The 22142-nt window shown below is 34.6% G+C and overlaps 1 protein-coding gene across 3 annotated transcripts in view; it reads left to right on the top strand.

Moving 5' to 3' along the window:
* The first annotated feature begins 373 nt into the window (after positions 1 to 373).
* Positions 374 to 22142, top strand: part of LOC143253024 (helicase ARIP4-like) — a 104811-nt gene continuing 83042 nt past the window's right edge. For 2 of the 3 annotated variants that reach the window (XM_076506099.1, XM_076506101.1), the window contains exon 1: positions 374 to 614. The gene's annotated coding sequence lies outside the window, so the exon portion shown is untranslated. Of the gene's footprint in view, positions 615 to 11315; positions 11449 to 22142 lie in introns of all 3 variants that reach the window. The other variant, XM_076506100.1, reaches the window with a different exon arrangement.

A 22142-nucleotide genomic window follows, 5' to 3' on the forward strand; every position in this document is an offset into this window, starting at 1 on the left:
CTAGCTGCCTTCCCTCGAGTCTTACACTGCTAAATTATGGACGGCTAGCGCAGATAGCCCTCGAGTAGCTTTGTGCGAAATTCAAAAACAAAGTTACTCATAGTCATTAGTAGGCCTACTTATTTATGTGCTCTAATGTAAAAAAAAATGCCCAATTTAGGATCCACTTTTGAGGACTACTCTCAAAAGTGTTTCCGCAAAATACCCAGTATTTCTAAGAAATTGGGTGAAAATTTTTTACAGAATAGCATGGTAGATTCTATCCTCACACTTTTTAAACTTCGTTACACGGACAAAGGATGGGCATCTCAGCTATTTATTTATACAATTAAGTAAAATTAGTTCAAAGACCTCTAGCGGAAATTGTGAAATAGACAACTAGGAGTCTCCATGTTACAGAAATATCGAGTGTTTGTTTAAACATTTTTTGACGTTTAGTGTTAAGATTCGCTAATTGTGTTGAAAAAAAACACATAAACGTTGTATTTATTTGTGTAAGGCTCTAAATGTTATAAGTTTCGTAGCCTCGTAAAGCATCAACAAAAATGAAAATCCAGATCATTATTTTTTCTAATTTTTGTAGTGATAACGCCAAGCCCAAGACAACACTGATGGTGAGTGGTAGTATTATATTTACAGTTTAATGTTTTCCCCTGAACAATATACAAGTGAAAATTAAACAAAAGGAAATACGCAATTTACCGAGTCAAATTATACTTAGTAGGTACATTGGGTCGGTAAAATTCAGTAAGTTGATTTGTGTTTCAAATTGCTAGTAACACTAAAAGCATTAGTATTACTAGTACTTATCTCACCTCAACCAGTGAAAGAATAATATATATTGAAGGGTTAAACATGACAAATTATTATAATCATACGATTTTAAATTTTAGGGGAATTTATAAAAATGTTTATAACACTTAATAAGTTGTGGGTCTTTGGATTGGAATGAATTGACCTTAAATCTAGTGGATGCAGTAAACTTTGAATTGTTGGAAAGGACTTGGTCTCAGAGAAGGGCTACTAGGATAGATTAATTGAGATCAAAAGGTTGTCATATGAGGACAGGTTGAGATCCCTGAAGTGATGTTCAAATGAAAAACATGGGAGTTAGAGGGGTTCTGATTAAGATTTTCAAGGAAATGTAAAGTGTTGCAGTATGATTTTTCCTTAACCAAATGATAGGACTAGTGCAGTGGTTTTCAATATCTGTAGGTTAGTTCAAAATGAAAATCACTGATGCACAATGCCATGATCAAAGGCATATGAGAGAACAGACCAGAACCTTCCTCCCCACTACTCACATGATGTGTTACAAACCAGATGAGCTCATGCATGTGTGGCACAAGTTATTATAAGCGTGAGCAATAGCAGTTGAGATTTGTAAGGAAGATTTATCTGATTAATGGTCATTCCATGCCAACTTACCTAGGGCTTTCCAGTTCATGTAATAGATTTCTTTGCAAAACTTAAGAACAAAATTCACTTTGATTTATTCAACCATGCAGTATAGCTTTATCAATTTGCATAGTTGAATAAATCAAAATGAAGTTTTTGTTTGAATTTGTTCAAGAAAATCTATAACATGAACTGGGAGGAGTTCTTTTTTCTGAGTGAGTTGGTATGGAATGATTCTCTCCAACTTGTAACCAAACATCTCATCATTGGTAGCTTTTTAAAAGAAGCACCATTTTTCTTATTAATTCAAGTAAGTTTGTTTTTTTTTGCAGTAGCAGACAAAATCAGGTAAGGCAAGACTGGTGGTGGTTTCTAGGATAAATTTCCTAACTGAAGTGGTTTGTGATTGAAAATGTTTGAGATACACTGGACCAGGGGGTACATAAAGTTTGGCAGGATAAGAGTCATACGTTGTAGGATGCATTCCTACACAGTGAATAGATTTGATTAACAATCAATTTCAGTGCATGATAGGTGATGAAATAGATACATTAGTCTTATTGTTGACTAATGTATTAGTGATAAAATTTAGAAAATGGAAATATTAATTTCAATATCATAACAAACGATGTAAACAGTTAAGGTGATATTTAAACTTGTTTTCAAATGAAAGTTTGTTTTATTTTAATGTTTCTATTAGCAGGAGTGTTGTGGTTATTTACTATAGTTATGTTGGGATTTTGAATGATGATGTTGTTTCTATGGTTATCTTTTCATTTGTATTTAGAAATTACTTAACACCAACAGCAAAAAAAAACTTTCTGATAGGTATGAATTCCCAGTTAATGTTTCTACTACAGAGGTCAAGCAGACCTCTTCCACCTCTGCTACTTTGTTTCTCAAGAGCCATGAAAAGGATCACTCTCAGTCCAAGCTGTCTGTTATGTAATCTGTTGTGAGATGGAGACATATGTGTGGACTGAGGGTGTCTGTCCAAGAGTTTGTGGGGTAGCTTTTGCAAATGACCTGGAAATGACTGGTGAGAATTTAGACTCACTTTTTTTGGCCCCTTTTACTGGGTTGGTTTCAAAAGAGGGTCATTTTCAACAGCTACATTGAGCCCATCTCTTCAGTTGGTTACTTGGGTTTGTGAGGATTTGGGATCCTCTTGCATTTGACTCTACTTCTTTCTTGTTAGTAAAATGGATGGTGACTACTAGGTTTTTCTCTTTCTTCTGATATTAATGTTCATGCTGGGAGATTAGCTTTTTACTTAGATGACAGGATAGCTATGCCCTGTCCCCCCACATTTATTGGACAAGCGTACTTTGGTTTATTACCACAAGGAGGAGACCTATTTAGATTCTCAGTGGATGGTCCTCTTTTTGAACCTGTGGTCACTTTAAACAGATCAGTTTTCTTGGATTTGTCTTATCCTCACAAATGTCCTGAGGTATTTATCTTCAATGCAGCTTTTATCTGAAGTCTGTTAATACTTCTCTCAGCAATTTGAGGACAAGTTGGGGATTTTGCTGATGTCTATGCCAGTTAGATTGTCTTCTGTTTTTTTCTTTGGTTTCATGACTGGTTTGTTGTTGGGAATTACTGGGTAGAGAAGCTTTGTTAGAAAGGGTTTCTTTACTGCCTTCTGCCCTCAGGAAGTTACAGAATATTATTTTCTCTGTCCCATGTTATTTGATAGAGTTCTAGAAAATTTAGAATCCCAAATTCATATAGCCCATTTACATTCTTTTTGAGTGTCAATGGCTTCTTGAATTTCTGGCTTTAATTTGAGATTATCAACTTTTGTTTCCTGACCCTCTCTTTCAGTTCATAGGTCTGTTGGCTCCCATAATAGGTTTTGTCCACATTCTCTAGGATGTTCAACTCAGGTGGACTGACAACACTGATGTCTATGACTATCCCTGGGTCAGGGGAGCAGTGGAAACACTATTAAATAACTTCTTAGACATCTGGAATTCCTTCACCAAGGACCTGTTGATATTCCATATTCTGACTTTGGGCTGGTCATTCAATGTACATAACCTCCAACAGATCAACAGCAAGTGCAGCTTCATTCCCAGGCCATATGAGAGTTGTTAGTCAAAAAAGCAGTAGGGCAGGTTGATCTAATTTTTTCAGGATTTATTCCCATTTATTGATGGTGCCCAAGAAGACAGGAGATTGGCATCCAGTCATCATTCTATCTCAACTCAACCAATTTTAGATCCTCCTAACTTTAAAATGGAATATTTTTTCAACTTGCAATGGTACTTTACACCAGGGCTCTGGATGACCAAATTTAGTTTTACAGAGTTTTACAGGTTTTTTGGGTTTGTGCAGAAGGGTCAGGTGCTACAGTTTTGAGATCTACCTTTTGGTCTTGAATTAGTACTTTCTATCTTCTGCAGAGTTCAAGCTTTTTCTCATCACTTGCATTCCTTGGACCCATGGATGAATGTCACCTTCTGGCTCCATCCTGTCAATTAGCAGAATAGCACTCTCAGATTCTTCTTTCAGAAGCCATAAAAGTGAGCTTCTTTATTAGATTGTAGAACTTCTATTTTGTCACTGACACAATATCTCATCCATTTATGTGTTTTTCAATACTTGCTTAAATCACGCTCAACCAATTCTCTTCCAGGCTTCAAGCCATGAAAGAAGCTCTCAGGCTTTTAATTCTGTCTCCTAGTCCTACTGCATGAATGGCTCTATCTCTTTTGAAGATGTAAGCATCCCTTAAGCCTCTCATTCCTTTGGGACAACCACATCTGAGATCTTTTCAGTGGTCACTGCATGACCAGTGGTTCATGCACTCCAATTGTTTGGATAATTTTGCCTCATTATTCAGGATAAACATCTTTTATTGTGAAAGGTGGTTGGTTAGGAGCAACACTGCTCATTCAGTCACCTTATCCTGAAATCTCTTTGTTTACAGATGCATTTCTTCAGGGATAGGGAGTTCATCTTCAAGGTCAGGAGTTCCAAGGTACTTGGACAGAAGACAAGCTTGCCATCGATATTAAAGTTCTCAAACTTCTTTCATTATGTTAGGCAATGTTTCAAGGTCTGTCTTTCTTAAAGGGAAAAATTGTCATGACACATTTCAACAATTCCACAGTGGTATCTCACATTTCTTCTCAAGGAGACACATTCTCAAGACCTTTGTTTCTGTACCTTGGATCTTCTTTACTGGGCTCATTCCAATTGTATCAGTCTTCTAACATTCTGTGATCCAGGAGTGAGAAATTTAATTGCATATCATTTTTCTAAACCCAACCAGATTCTTCCAATAGAGTGGATGCTACATCACAAGATGTTTTTTTTCAGTGTATTTGCTCTCAGTTCAGGTCTCTAATGATATATGTCTTTGCAGCTCATTGGAATTTTCAACAGTTGTTGTTTTGGTCTCCAATACTATCTTCAAGTGTTGACATTAGACACATTCAGTCAGGACTGGACAGGTTTACATGTGTAATTTTCCCTTCAGCTATTGCCCTGGGTTCTGCAGGTTCACTTGGCTGTATCATATTGGCCATCTCAAGCATGGTTTCTGTTTCTTCAGTGTCTGCAGTAATGTCCAACTCTATTTTTTCCACATTGGCAGTGTCTGTTGAGACAACCTTAATTTGACATACTCAGTCCATGTGTTCAAAAACTCAGTTTTTATGCTTGTAAGTTATGTGGTTCTTTTCTTGACATAAGGATTTCACTTCTAAGGTTTCTCTATATAACTAAATCTCTATAGGACAACCACAATCATATATCAGTGGAAATGGAATATTTATTGTAAGTGGTTTATTAGAAAGAATTTAAACCCACTTCATCCATTTTCAAACTTGGGTATTTGATAAGGGCTTTGCTTTGTCTATAGTGGCTTTTTATAAGGCATTCTTATCCACTAGGCCTGGCATAGCCAGGTGGTTAAGGCATTTGACTCGTAATATGAGGGTAATGGGTTACAATCCCTGTCACACCAAACATGCTCAACCCTTTCAGCCATGGGGGCATTATAATATGATGGTCAGTTCCACTATTTATTGGCAAAACAGTAGCCCAAGAGTTGGTGGTAGGTGGTGATGACTAGCTGCCTTCTCTCTAGTCTTACACTCCTAAATTAGGGATGGCTAGCTCAGATAGCCCTCGTGTAGCTTTGTGTGAAATTCAAAACAAATCAAACATTTTCTTCCCAATACCCACAGCCAAGGACAGGTGAAAATTCTTCTCACCAATCCATTTGCCAGCCCTTTCTCACCTTTATGATTCTCCAATCCTGATCATTTGTAATGTCCTATCAGGACCCTTAAGTGTTATGTGGCTTGTACTAATTTGTTTTGAAATATTAGAAGCCAATTGTTCAATTTTTGGGATCTTTCTGTTTCCTGTGACTTGTTTCTTATTACCCTCACAAGGAGGCTTTGTAAATTGTTTCACATGACGTATAGTGGATTATTATTACAGGAGATTAATTTTCTGCATATCACATCTCATCAGATTAGTCATATTTCTATGTTATTAGCCACCTGGTTAAATTTCCCTTTGAAGACTTTGTGCAGTTGGTATGTGGAATACTTCCAATTCTTTCCTATATCATTGCTTACATGATCTGACAGTTTGTTCTTCTTAGGATTTGATTATACCCTGCAGCTATTTAGACCAAATCTGTTAGACTTTTAAGCAAAGATGAGTGTTTTCTTCAATTGTGTACTCTTTTATTTTTAGGGTCCCTTTGTTTTATACTGGATCATACTCTGTGGCAAGTATTGTCTAGGCAGGTATGCTTTCACTTCTTAGTTCTGGACTAGCAGCCACTTTCACTATAATTACTACTGATTGTACAGGCTCTGTCTAAGAGCCGACTCTGGTACCGATTTAACACAAAGCTATCTGGTTGGGAAGTGCATAGTCCTTTTCTTTGATCAATATTGGTTTTGTATATCCTTCATGGAAGGTGGTTCACACACTTCTCATAATTCTGAATGTGAAATGGCTTCATTCCTAGATAATTGGTTTAGCATAGATCCTATGTCATTTGTATAATTTCAGGGGCAAGTAGAATACTCCTTGCCCACTTGGTTGGATGAATGTTCGAAATTCCGTACCAGATGAATGATGTTCCTTTGAGTGTGACATACAATATCCTGTCATTCTGATCCTAGGGTGTTGCCTTCTGGACTTTTTCAGGTGGAAGAGAAAGTTTGTCCACTTAGGTTTTGCTTACTTTCTAGTTGTGATTCTGGTGGTATGAAGTGCATTACTCTGTGGTTACAGGTTGGGATCCAATTAAAAGTATGTGTGTATGTGTATATCACTACACTCCAATAGTCCTAGTCACCAATATGGGATATTGATACCATGACTCTCTAATTCTAACACCTAGTTGTGGAAGCTCAGCTATCTGGATTATACTGATTACTTATATTCTATTCCACCTTTGATATAGGAACTGATTTCCAGGTTAAGAACATACCTGTTCTGGATGTAGTGAAGTATTCCCACTCTTGTACTTTTTTATTTTGGTGCTCTCCTATACAGATGGTTTTTGTTTGGGTCATGTCTACATTGGCCCCTCCACTTTCTCACTTTGGGATTCTAGCTGTAGTATCAGTGAATGGTAAGTATGTTTTGGAAGTTAATATTTTCCTAATTTGGAAATGTATTTTCAATAATACTTTCCTTTGCTGACACCCTTTTGCCCTACCTTCTCACTTAAAGCTAGAATGTGTGTCAAAAAAATAATTACATTATCTGAATGAGGTGCTTTACATACAGTTTTTTGATAGAAGGCACATCGAAATTGGTGGAGAAATTTGCAAATTAGAAGTTGCTTGAGGCATTTGAGTGGGATATAAAAAACTGTGGCAATTTTCAAACCCTGGAGATCAAGAAATAGCTATAGTATCAGCAGAGGTAAATATTATTGGAAATACATTTTTATTTTAGGGAAATTTTAACTTTGGATATTTGGAATAATCAAAAATACTAATTTTATTTTGTTTTGTGATGTTAGTTGATTTAATCATAATTTGTTTAATCAATTATTTTACATAACAATAATCGATTGTGTAGTAACTTGTATCAGAAAAGCTGCTAAAAATTCATCATTAATAATTACAAATAACAAATCTTCATTATAAGTAACAGGCAGGCTATAGAAAAACTTCTGTGACCACACTCATAGATATGTTTTTGATCCTTAACCATAACACATGATAATATGTGACATCATCCAACAACAAAGGATAATAATTGCCCAACTCCAGTCCTTTCTTAGATTAAGACCAAAAGTAACCAATAAGCCTGATGAAGTCTTGGCATGAAGTGAAAGACCTTGTTGGCAGTAGCATACGATGATAAAACAATGTTTAAAAGATGCCGTATTCTTCCCATTGGAAATCCATACTGGGCCAGAAAAGATAGTACATTAAAATAATTACATAATAGAACAGTTTAAGGCATTACAGAAGGCTTTTGGCTCTTTATATCTATCCAATTCATTTAATCAAACATCCATTAACCTATATCCAGCTCTTACCCCCTCAAGTACTCATCAATCCCACTGAAATGGTCCTAAAAGGTCTTACTATGGTCATGGGTCAAAGGTCGTATCATCTTTCTAGACTTTCATTCAATATTTTATTTAGCTAGTACAGAGTTCTGAATAATCGTACATGTACAATTATTTATTTTCAGGCACTTTTCAACCTTGTACAATACTTATTTAGGACTATAATTACTAAGTTTTGGTCGACAAGGCAGGGAAATCTGCCAGTATTGCTTACTTCAGAGAAATATTGGCCAGCTCTCATTCCTGATGAATCCACAACCAACCATTGTTCACATAAGTCATTTTGAGTCAAGCAAGTGCAGGCTAAGCTGTTTAATTATAACACACTATGACCTGTTTAGTGCTATGTTTTAAAGCAGCATATAGGCTTTGACTTATTTAAAACTCAAAGTAGAAGCATTTCCCTTTTATTTAAGGGAAATTGGCAGATTACCAGCCTGTAACTAGGCAGTTTGTTTAGATGACTGATAAAATTAACATTATAGCTTGTTTATTATCAATTAAGATACAATTTAAAATGCTGTGCGCATGTTTAATACTCCCTTGCCTTTTCATAGCTAACCACCTGGAAGATTATGAGACTTGGAGTAAGGGGAGAAAAAATTCTCCACTTTTTCATCCTGTACTATTATTAGAAATTTGCAATTTGTCCATCTTGTACTGTTATTCGAAACTGTACAATACTATTTCAATATATCTATAAGTTTGAGATCACATTTAGATAAAATTCAAATTTTAATATTATATATTATTTAATTTCTTAATTGAAATCTAACTATTACAAAAAATCCAACATCATGATTTTTTGTGTCACATGGTATGTTGAATGCACCATTTGTTCAGATTAGATGTTTAAAATGTCCAAATACAAAAATTTATAGTTTTTATGAATTAGGAACTCAAATTACTGATAGTAACAAGCTAGAATATAAAAGAATCTCTTGTGTCTTCTGTTTGCTGAGATATTGCTAGATTTAGTGAATCAAACACAGTGGACCCCACCCATCTCTTTCCATTTTTGGAAATCAGCTTCTGTAATGTTAGTCAGACACTGTTGAAAGGTCAATAAAATAAAAAAAAATTATGTATGAAATATTATGAGATTTAAGGTATTTAGACTAAACATTTGTGGTTTTGTGTAATAATTCTAGAATGGTAAGAGCTTAATTTGTCTTATGTCATATTTTTTAATGGTGCTTATGAGGTCAGTAAAATCTACCAAATCTGTATAAAGATACAGTAGTGAAAATAACAGAGAATCTAGTTTTTCCTAAAAACTGTGCTTATTATTTAAAGGCTATTAGGAGGTTATGAAGATTTGGCATGTAAAATGTGATAACTTTCTGATGCATAAAAGTGTTTTTAATTGTAAATTCAAAGTTACTTTGCATGTTGAATGACAAGCAAATAATTAATTAAAAAACATTAAATGTTAATTTAAAAATCTGATGGTTTTTGCATGAATGCCTTGTAATATTTACTGAGAATGTGAAAGATTTCATTAAGACATGTGGTACACTTTAACTGTTTTATGGTTCCTTTCAGGAATATGGGCTGGGTGGAATCCACCCAACCGTATTAGAAAGGTTAAGCCATCTTTTGAACTCTCCAAATCGTATGTCATATACACCTGAAAGCAATCTGTTATACATGTATATTACAAAGGCTGACCACCGTGTTTGGAAAAGTAAAATTTTCTATCTTTTAGATGGCTTCTACCCTGTCAAATCTTACTACTTTGTCTCCCAGTTCTGCCACTCTTATTATGATATCATGACATATACTCTTCAAAAAAAGAAACACAAAAGGCAAAATATGAGACAAATTGTTACCAAGTTTATTCTGGGTAGTTTTGTATGACATGTGTGAAACTTTGCACATTCACTGCTGAACATCCAAAGTCTGCAAAGGTGAAGTCCATGCTCACTAGGTGAAGTTTAACGTTGCTCAACGTCAATAACGAGTATGCCCCCCGTGAGCATCAATAACTGCTTGGCATCTCCTGCCCATGGAAGCAATGAGATGACAAATCACATCCTGTGGAATGGCTGTCCACTCAGCCTGCAAAGCTGCTGCAAGCTGAGGTAGAGTCTGCGGTTGAGGTTATCGCCGTTGCAGACGTCGGTCCAGCTCGTCCCAAAGATGTTCAATGTGGTTTAAATCTGGTGATTTAGAGGGCCAGGGAAGAACGTTGATGTTGTGGTGTCTCAAGAAGACAGTGGTGAGTCGGGCTGTGTGAGGACGGGCGTTGTCATGTTGAAAAATGTCGTTGACGTTCACCATGATGGGTTGCACATGGGGCCTAAGAATCTCGTAGACGGTTGCGTACAGTCTGATCGGAAATCCCACACAGCCCTGGTATGGTTGAGGCAGTAGACGTCCTATCCCGAAGGTGACGTAACAGGATGTTGCGATCTTGTGCGGGCGTGGTCACACGAGGTCTGCCAGATCGTGGACTGTCACGAGTTGATCCATGTTGTTGGTAACGATTCCATAGCCTTTTGATGGTGCTTGGGTGGACATTCACATCTCTGGCAACATCTGATCGAGATTCGCCTGCTTCCAAGCAACCAATGGCGTTGTTGCATTGTGCTTCAGTCAGTCTTGGCGTAACTGTATTGCGTGTCGGTGGCTTAACACTGAGCTACGGAAACCGAGAACCCGTCACTTTTATAGGGATTTTGCACATGTTGCACTTGCAGAACATGCAGATCTCTCAAACAAATTTATTGGACATGCATGCGTTTTGGCGAAAAATCCGATGTTTTTTTCCGTTTTCAAAGTGCGCAACTTTTATTGTCATTTTGGTCTGACAATCAGTGCCTTAACAGGTGTAACATCACATACTCTGAGCTTGTAACGTTATTACATATATTTCTCTTTAAAATAACAAAAGTATCCCTTTTGCGTTTCTTTTTTTGAAGAGTATATATTACCTCTTTTTTTTTCACTACCTAATCTGCTCTACACTTTAAAGTATCACAGGTTATGAACACATGATTCGGGTATTTAAGATACTCTACAGAATTGAGCTGCAACAGAGAGGTTTATGAGATTGATCAGGAGACGTAACTTGAAGCTATAATAGGAAATTTGGAAACAATCGGGAATTCAAAAAACACTTTTCCTGGTTGAATTACAAGTGCCTGGATTTCTTTGTCAAATGTATATGTGAAATTAGTGGTTATCAACAAATTTAAATTTCAAACAACTGAAATAAAGCATTGGAATAAAATATTAAGAACTAGTTATTGAAGTAATGGTAAGAAAGAGATGAATCTATATTTAGTATATAAATGCCTTTTTATGCCTTGTTCAAAGTAAATTCAGGACTGCATTTTTTCACCAGTGTTGATTGATATACAGCATCAACCAGAAATGGAAGTGAATCACTCAGTAGGATTCAAGGTTTGACTGAAAGATTATAAGTGAAATACTCAGAGCAGTTGGTAGTCTGTTTGGACTTGTAGGATAGTTTTCAGGTTAGGAATAAAACATTGAATACAGTTTGTTTCTGCTTGGGCAGTTTGTATGTTTTTAGGGCTTCTTTTCGTGTAGACTTCCCAAATGTAACCACGTACCAAAATAAATGTTTTATAATCTTTCTCTGAACTTGGTATGTCATTTCATTGCAAGTGAAAAGAGCTTAAAAACATTATATTTCATTGAGAAGAAGCTAGGTTGGTTTTTATATGATATTCATGGTGTGTTTGTGCAATACATAAAAATATCAGTGTGAATATTTTAAAAGTCTATTCCATCATACTGTTAACAGTATAATGCAGAAATACTTTTGTTTCTAAAACTGTGTCAAAGTTATTTGTGTATTTAAATGTTAGTTTATATTTGACAACCTGATGATTGTATTTTTTAGGCTTATTCCCATTTTGTTTAATGCCAGTGGGAGTAGATGAACTAGTATGATACCATTTCAGAATGCTGTAAACATATTAGTTAAACTAAACTTGCATAGCTATGAGGGAGCTTAAGAAATTGGGAATAAGTATGTTGATGTAATCGAGGGAAATGAAGAATTGAAAAAAGGAAACTTGGAGCATTACAAGTATAAAAGTAAATCTTAGATATATGAATTTATAGGCTTTCTAGGGTCAAGAAAGAACTTTTTTGTTATAACTCTAGATAGCAATAATGCTTGATATTAGAAATTATTTTGAAATACCAAATTATACATTATTTAATAGCAACAGAGTTTTTTTAATGCAGGGTTTGAATTTGGCTTGTTAAAACTGAAGATATAAAACAATGATAGTCCAGAACATGAATCTATATCTGGTATTTCTAGTTGGAAATTTTTTAATTGGCAATTGTTATAGGTAAACTGATCAGGCAGAAGAGGTAATTGAGAAAAAAAGTCAGGTTTTCTAGTAATAAGAGCATTGATGCAGTAATTATAGGAGATTTGTTGCTATACATCTGTCTCAGTTTTTACTTAGTCTGAGATGAACATTTACCAACAGAAATGGCATATATATTGGCAATGATGTATTGAGAGGAAGTTGAACCCATTTCAGGCAGGAGTGCCAACCATAATTCGTTTCTTGATCTGACACTTTTTTTTTGGCAATGTTTTTAACATCTTCCACAGTTGACCTACTTAAGGCAGTCTTATCAACTACAGTTTGGTTTCTGGAACTACATTTCCATTGTATTACTATACTGTGCTATACTGTGTGGGGGTGGACAGAGGCTTTTCCTCCAGAGTGTCATAGTGAATGCCTCCATTTTTGGAGAAGAGTGCAAGATTGGAGGCCCTCCTACCCAAATCCTTGGATGTTTTTTCCCAGATTTTAGCAGGAGTGGCACCAGTCTACATGGGAACTTACATGTAATACCAATTCAGATTTGATACTTGGCTATACATTTAGATTGAGTGTGGCCCTATGTTTTAATAAATATTGATCCAATATCCTGTTCACAGAAAAGAGTCCATTGTCTCCTCATAATTCTGATGCAGAGAGGGCCTATCCTAGGATCTTGATTGAACACTGTTCCACATCCTCTTCATAATTCTGGAGGCAAGAGGAATTTACCTTGTCTACCTGGTTGTGGTCTGAGGATGAGTATTTAGAATTTCAGACTGAATGAATTCTGTTTCCTTAGGTTAAGTAAGGCATACACAATACCTTCATTCTGAGCCTCAGATATTGCCATTTACACTTTTGGTTGAGAAGAAGGTTTTTCAATTTCAGTGCTGTTTACTTTCTCATTGTGATTCCAGTGGCTCAGAGTGTATCACACTATGGCTAGAGACTAGGATATACTCATAAGTATACGTGTTTGTGTAGTTTGTGGTCCAGTTATTCTAGCTGCCAACTTTAATTTCAACCTGAAGTATTGGGGCCTGGGTTGTAACAAAAAACCAAGTAAAATTCCACTAACAATAGAGGAATTAAGTTTTGGGTGAAGAGCATACTTTTCAGGATGTAGTATGGGTCTCCCACTAGGATGCCAATCTTCTATTGGCACACTCATGATCTATGCAGATGCTTTCTGTATGAATAATTCCTTCATCAGCCTCTTCACCTTATCAGTGTGGGATTCTAGCTATCAATATAAGAGGAGGTAAGTTTTGGAAATTAATACTTTCCTAAGTTTAAAGGTTTTTTCAGTAATACTTATGTCCATAGAGATTGGGATTGAATCATTCTTGAATAAGCAGTAGCATTATCTGAAGAAGGTGCTTATATACAGTACCAGAATAGAGGATACACTGATGTTGGTGTAGAGGGTCATGAGATAAATATTGCCAAGGACAATTGAGTGGGGTATAAAGGACTAGAGTAAGTGAGAAAAAACAAACCAATACTCAGATGGGCAAAGGAAGAAACCTTTGGTAATTGAGTAATAGCTATCAGAGAAGGTATTATTGGAAATGCATTTTCAATTTTAACTGTTAAGTATGATTAAAATAATGGTTTAGATGTGTATACCCAAATTGATTATCAACAACGTTTTAAGTAGATTCAATTACATGATAAAGCAATGGGTTAATGGGGACTGATTTATGGAACAAGCTGTCATTGGAAAAAGTGGAAGCCAAAACTATGTAGGTATTCAAGAGGGATTCACTTATTTCTGGAAAAGTTAAGTCAGGGTAAAGTTTGACTTTTCCAAAAGATGGATTTAGATGTGCAGCTTTGAAGTGCTGAATAGACCCTTGATATTTGTTTGTTATTTTATTTGAAATGTTGGGTTACAGTCATTTGGAAGTTTTTATATGTACTATACAAAAACTGCAGTCTAGTAACCAAAATAGATTGAACACAACACTCTTTCAGACAGTGTGATTTCATGACACTAATATCTTGTCTCATTTTCTACTTTTTTCAAATACAAGTTTACTGCAGAAGACAGCAGCTACAAAGTTATGCCATGAAGATGTTACTTCTTGCTTCCAACGTTTTGTGCACAGTTTGTATTTTCATGCATTATAACTTCAACTTCTGTTAGAATAAGGTTGAGAAAATATTCAGAAAGCAATATACTTTTCAAATATTTCAGTTTACATCATCAAACACCATCCAAAATAATCAAATAAAACATGCAATACCCAAATTTATATTTGTTATGCCATTTTTTACTATTTATAAATTTTATTTTCTACAGGTAGTTTTACCTCACATTTCACTTCTATTCAACAAGTGTTTCCATCCCACTGTTGGAATTCAGACCAAACTGTGTTTTCCCACAAGTGAGATACAAGCCTAGCTGTTACTTTTATTTCTTTTCATAAAATTCACTTTTTGCTGAATTTTTTCATGTCGAACTGAATCATTGTTACACAAACATTAAAAGAAACAAGAGGAGCACTGTTTCTTCAAATGCCAGATAACTCAAGGTCTTTACATTCACTTCAGATTCTCATATTTTCATTTAAATGTTGCCTGCTAGTTGTGTTCTCAGTAACTGATTTGGTTTGTATTATACAGCAATCTTAAATTAGTCTCTAAAGCTTCATATGTGTTTGCAGAAATGTATATTGTCATATCTCTATGTTTCAAACTTCTACACGCTACATACACAAATAGCTTTCAGTGGACTACCTTGGGTATGTTTAGTATTACCATAATAACTAACTTGGGTTTCTTATGTAAAGTATGTGTCATTAATTAAGGCTTAGTGATGTTCCACCATCTTTTAGTGTTGAAACTCAACAGTGTTTTATAGGTTTAACTAAGTAAATAATTATCAGTAAGATTTAGCTTAACTTAGACTTCTTAACTAAAATTCTTGTTATCAGGATTATTATTCATCTTGATATTACTTTATATATCAATACACACTGAAAACAAGCTTAAATAAGTATAATTCTAAAAAAAAAAAAAAAGTGTGTAATTTTACTCTTTAGAATAGCCTTAGCGATGAAATATTGGGACACAGTGTTGTCTTATACAAGTTGATTCACCCTGGATGGTTGGCATCACAGAAAAAAAAAAAAAGAAGAAAATTTAACTTCAGTGAAATAAGACCTGTTCCTTTGAAATTCATAGTCTCTCAGTCCACTTCCTAGGTTGGTAAAGATGTAACTCTTAATCCAAATAGAAAAATACCAAACTTATAGCTACTGATTTCAACATTTCACACATTTGGACAGAAGAGGACATGAAATGTTGAAACTAATATCTATATAAGTTTGGTACTGCTCTATTAGTTTTGATTTAAACTTTATCATAAATTCACAAGAAGTTTTAAGTAGACAAACATAGAAATTGCACATTTATATTTCAGAAATAAAGAATTACAAAATATAGAAATCAAACCCCATATATTCAAGGACTACAACTTTACATTTATCTCTTGCAACAGTACATAATAATCAATAGATTGAAAAATGGCTAATACTGTTAAGAATAGTTTCTAACTAATATTTCAACTCACCGTATAACAACCTAAATTAAGCTGGGTAGTTAGGTGTGTGAATAAAAGTATCAGTGCAGGTTATGTAATGTTAGCTAGGCATGACTGGAAGGTCATTAAAATAAGAATAAATATATATACAGCATTATAAGACTTAAGCTATTTATATTAAACATTTGGATCATTCCATCTGAACTCACCCAGAAAAAAACTTTTTCCAATTCATGCCATAGATTTTCTAGAAAAAAATCAAGTAAGAACTCTATTTTGATTTATTCAGCCATGCAAAATCGTAAAGCTGTACTATGTGGTTGCTTAAATGTTTTCAAGGAAATCTGTGATGTGAACTGTGAAGCCCTAGGTGAGTTGGCATGGAATGAAGCATTTGTAGTTTTGTATTATGTATTGAGAGGTAAAGTGTCAAAAAAAGAAACAAATAAAATAAAATTCTTGGTGAAAGGCTACAAGCAAACATGACCTGGGATCTTGTTGCAGCTGTGTCCTATGGATTAGTCTATTTTTCTAAGCAGTGTGTTAATGATTGGCGTGGAAAAGGGACATTTATTTTTATTTGTGAGAATTTTTGTCTTGATGAAAAATTTTGGTTCATTAAATAATAATTAATTACATGTAAAATATGAGAAAATGAAATAAAAACTTAAAAGTCAACATGGAAAATATTTCAACAGAAGGCCATTATCCCCAAAAAGTAGAATGTGAAAGATTCCACAGTTGCATATTGCTTGCTCCTGATTCAGTAGAAACTCTAGCATGTGTTGTCACAGAATCATCTTTTTGTTAACTTAGCTATGTCTATGAACTTTCTCTGAGTCTAATATCATAACAGAGTAAAACCTGTCTAAGCCAGAAACTGCATAAGGTGAAAACCTGTACAAGCTGAAGATATCAAAATTTTGCAGCATTATCTTAAGATTTCTCTTATAAAATAAAAGGCCCTCCATATGGCAGAGCCTGCGGAAGGTGGACAGAAAATTTTCACCAACCTCATCTATCAAAAAGTAGGATTAGAACCTACATAAGACAGAAGAAATGTGTTGAATTAAATATTAATTTCTTATTTAATTAATAATTTCTTTAAACATGAATAATTTCTTTAAATATTAATAAATTCTTGGACATTTTGTTACACTAAGTATTGATTAAATATATTCTGTTCTTTTTTGTGCCGTCATTATTCCAGAAGTTGCTGTTTGAAAGAACTATTGACTGTACTTTTGGTTGCATTTGTTGATGGATAACTAGAGAAACTATGGGTAATAGATAATAGTGAAAATCTGTGCTGTTTCAAAAATTTAAAGAAGAATCAACTTCCTGTGAAATGGAAAGTGAATAATAAAGTGTGGGTAAAAAGTGCTATATTCAAGGAATATTTGAAGAAATTAAACAAAAGAATGGTACAAGAAAATAGGAATATTCTACTTTTCATAGAAAATATAACTTTTCATCTAAAAATTTTACTTTCAAATGTTTGATTAGTCTTTCTACCTTCATGTGCGACATCAGTTCTGCAGACACTTGATAATGGAATTATATGGTGTATAAAATTGAAATACAGAAAATTGTTACTTCAACATATTATATTATTGCAGACATGGACGACTGTAAGAGAGCATCTGAAATTACCATGAAAATTGACGTGTTAGATGCAATTGCATTTTTAAGTCATTCAATCAAATGTGTAAAAGATGAATGGATAATAAAGTGCTTTTGAAACTGTGGATTTATTGTTGATAATGGCAGAGATTGTGGAGAAGTTGTTTGTTCTAGTGAAATCCAAACTGACTGGGAAGAGTGATGCAGATGATTCCGTGAATGCGGAAAGATTTGTGAATGTTGAAATAATTTTTAACAGAAACTGATGAAATTGATTCAAAATCTACAATAGAATCACAAGATGGTAACAGTGTGAGAGATTCAGAGGATGAACAAAATGGAAAAGATAGTGAGGAAATAGATATTCCTTCATTGCAAGTGTTAAGTTATATTAACGCTATCAAATTGTATGCAAAAATGAAGGGGGAAATGAACTTCATGAAAAGGCTGTAGAATTAGCATTTCCTTTTAACTGCATGAGAAAGCCCATTAAAAACAATGAAACAGTTGAAATTAGACACTTCAAATAAATATGATTTTGTGTACTTGTGTATATTTTGAATGTCTGTTTTTGTTGTTATTTTAATAAATATAGGCAAAGCAGTATAATAACTTTATTCACAAACATCTTACTTCCCTTAAGTCAAGTAACTACAACATTATGCTCAAAAATTATGTACAATTAAGGATATGCATGTACATTGTGTAAGTCAGAAAACTTGCTTAAGCTGGAAATTTTATTCAGTCTCATGCAGTTCAGTCTGAGACAGGTTTTACTGTACTAATATTCAGCTGAGGTTTATGTAATATAGTATTTGGCACATTGTGTACGTTTTCAGTGAACATTTTTTGTTCTTTTTTAATTTGTTTTGGTGCTGATGGGACTTCTATGTCATGACCTGTTTTCTAATATGACTAGTAATATTTTCATTAAATACAGGATAATTTGGTCATTCAATTTAATTAGCACAGCTACTTGTAAAAATTGGGGACAATTTTGATGAACATATGAATACCTCAGCAATGAATTGATTGAAGACTTGTGCTGATTTATCATTTTGATAGGTAGTTCTAACATCCAAGCCTTTTGCATCATCTAGTCTTAACATCCAAATCTAGTCTGCAAGTGAATGGCATTACTTAGTAATTATATGTTCATTTCATAAAATGTCATTATATTGGTACAAGTCTTTTTCATTCCTTTTCATAAGTATTTTTCTCATAGGAACTTTGCAAAACAAGTGACACTTCTCATCAAAGCTCAGCCATTTGTAATCTTTCTCCCATTCTTTTCTGTGACTTTTTACTTTTTTCTTTATCATATTCATTGTCTCTTTCTCTTTCATGCTTTCTCTTTGCCTCTTTACTTGTTTTTTTAGTATTTTGCACATATTGCCACATGATTAATAATGTTTCCAATAAGACAGTCATATGAATTAACAATTCTGCATCAAGTCAAATAATCGTCACAATGAAGAACAATGACTCTCTTTACTACTTAAACAGTATGATCAAATTTCAATCATATCTACTGCTACTTGTTTGCCATCATTTTCATCATATTTATACATAACATCCAACTCATCAACAAGAGGATTTTAAATTTTTGCCACATTAGAGTTGGCTCACACAGTTTTACTTTGGATTCAAGGTATTCATTCATCCATCATCAAATTCTTCTCCCTTCAGTCAGTTCAGTTACATAATCACAGCAACCACCAAGTTTTAAAGGTATTCTCTGCAGCAAAAGACCAAGAATGATGTTCCATATCATAAATCAGAGTAATACTGATGATCAACATAATTCAGACTTTCATCTGGCTGAATGATCAGGGTTTAGCTGAAATATGTGGAATGTAGTTTGTGCAGTGTGATTTACTATCTATCATTCCTCTCTCTCCCCAAATTAATACCATGTTTTTATTTAGTTATATGTCGTGCCTGTAGTCTTCATCTTCCAGGCTTTGCCCAACCATAAATATCCTTGGATCCATGTACTTTCCATTGATTTTTGTACCACTAAAATATAAAGTTGATTTTTATCCACTGCCCCCCACACCTAATTCAGTGGCTGGTGGTATCTACGTATATGCTTGTACATAAATTACAGAACCATCTGTTTGTCTAGGGAAACCACATTTTTTTATCCCCCTTTTGTGGACTTTTGAAAACCTTTACTCCCTTATGAAGGGATTGTGATGTTTTCAAGACCACTTTGTTTAATTTATCAGGAACAAGGTTTCAAATAATCTTCTTTAAAACATTTCTTGGGTCCAGATGATCTTGCATAATAACCACTTGTTTCTGAGAAACTTAGAAAATGTAACTCTTTAGAGTCTGGAGTTGGAGGGGTCAGGATCCACTGCATATGATATTTTTAGTTTATTTGGGCCATAGGCCTTTTTAATTTCTAACCTTTAAAATAACATAATTATGGATATTTTAAGTCTACTTAAAGTTTAACACCTGTTTTAAGCATGCACACACACACACACACACATATATATATATATATATATATATATAATGTAGTTAGATATTTATTGTTTGGCAAAGGTAGCCTTATTGTTTAGTGCTAGTAAACCTCCAACAGCTAAACAATTTAAAGGTCATTTATTAAGTATTTATTCAACTTTCCAATTATTCCAAAACATTCTGTAGCATCTCAACATCAGTATGGATAGAAATACACAAGTTTAATATCATTAGTAAACTGTACTAATTTTGCATTCACAATATCATTAATCTAAATAAGTAAGGTCTAAGCACTGATTTTCAAAAACACATTTAGTAACAAAGATTTAGTTTATAGATAAATTTTACTTTCTCCTACCCATCAGTCAACTAGTCTTTTCCATCTCCTTCAGTGTGGTTTTCATGGCTGAACTTCTGTAGTACACCTTTTCAAAAAACCAAACTTTGCATCTGTACATTTTTTAAGAACATTTTCTTCTCAAATTGCAGATCTGAATGTTGCTTCAGTGACATAGTGATGGTGTTTGGTGTCTGGGGGTGAAATATAATTTGATGACCTTCTTTGCCCTCTAAAAAACAAACAAAAAAAAACCAACAAATTCTACCTGTCCTTTATACACTTAATTTCTAACTTCACGTGGCAACCCCATCTACCATGGCACTGTATCCCACCATATTGTCATGACTACCAGACAAATGGAAGTTATGGTTTATCCTTTATGAATTTGTATCATTAGCTAATTAAGATCACTAGTTTGTATAACAATATATTGCATAGGAAATAAAAAGCCTATAACCTGAGTGCTTTTGAAAGGTAGACCTTTCTTTTTCAGGGGCAAACCAAAGCCTCCTAGTTTGCCCCTCAAGTAGAAAGGTCCACCTTTCAAAAGTGCTTGGGTTGTAGGGTTTTTATTTCATTTCTATCAAGACTTCTTGAACCTATGTGTTTTTTTAACACTATGAATAAGTTGCATATTACTCAACATTAATATAAAAATGCATCATCACTCTCCTGATTTGTATTATTGTAGGATGAATAAATCTGAGATAGAATTATTTGAGTTATGAAAAAATGCATTGATAGCTGAAAAATATGGTTTCAGATTTAGGTATTCTCAGAATTTCTAAATTTCCTATCACTTTTAAGAGGTCAGTGTATTTTCATCAATCTAACATCAAGACCAAGAGATTTCCCTAAGCATGATATTTATGATTTATATATCGATAATTGATGTCAAGCATGCAGAAACATTTTAATGGTCCTTAGCTTAATTGGAAAAGGTAAATTCTGGGTAAATTGGTCGTTAAGTTGGCACCTGTCAAACCTGGTGACAAGAGGCAAATAATTCCCCTAACCACACCACTATGTTGCTTGTGCATATAAAATGCATTAACTGTATGTGGATACAGGTAGGTCAATGTGTGCATGTCATGGAATCTTTACAGAGTTACATTCAACATTTATTTAAACTACTTTATTATAAGTATAAACTATAATAAGTATAATAACTATTATTATAATTATAATACCCCCTCAGTGTGGATTCCTGTACGTGGTGAGGGGACCTCCCAGGGAAGGTTCTGTTCTGTCTGGATACCTTCTCTGGGATTTAAACATCCACCCACATGTTTGCCCTGAGTGGCGACCCGTGAAGGGGAGGAGAGGATCCTGGTGGTTGAGGGGTGCAACCCTAACACACTACTTTGGCCTTGAATTCCTGTAGACGGGCGGCCTTTGGGTGGCCCCCCTTGGGTCAATCGGCTGGTCCACTTGGGTTAGAATCAACCAAGTACCAGTGTTGGAAGTTCTCAACGGGTGTTGTGGACATTGTGCCTGATGCTGGTGTTTGGGTATAGTGCTCACGAAACCCTGGCGTTGCTGCATTGTCGTTGCGTGACATTGTAGTGCGTCCCCTCGTAGGGCTCCATGGTGGGTGGAGTCAGTGGGTACTAAAATTTTTCTTTTTTCCTATGGATCCTCCAAAAAATTTAAATAAATTAGTGAAAAAACAGTCAATAGGTAAGCGACCACGTCTTGAAGACTCTGAGCAGCAATCTTCAACATCTGTAATACACGTACCTCATTTTTGTATATTACATTCTCTTTCAGAAGAACCTTTCAGGCAATTGTCCCCCTTTTTTATTCAGAAGGGACTAGAGGGTCTTGCTGGCTCTTTAAAGTCAGTAAAGAAGCTTTGATCTGGAGACA

This window comes from Tachypleus tridentatus, chromosome 6 (assembly GCF_004210375.1).
Source record: "Tachypleus tridentatus isolate NWPU-2018 chromosome 6, ASM421037v1, whole genome shotgun sequence".
Classification (NCBI taxonomy): Eukaryota; Metazoa; Arthropoda; class Merostomata; order Xiphosura; family Limulidae; genus Tachypleus; species Tachypleus tridentatus.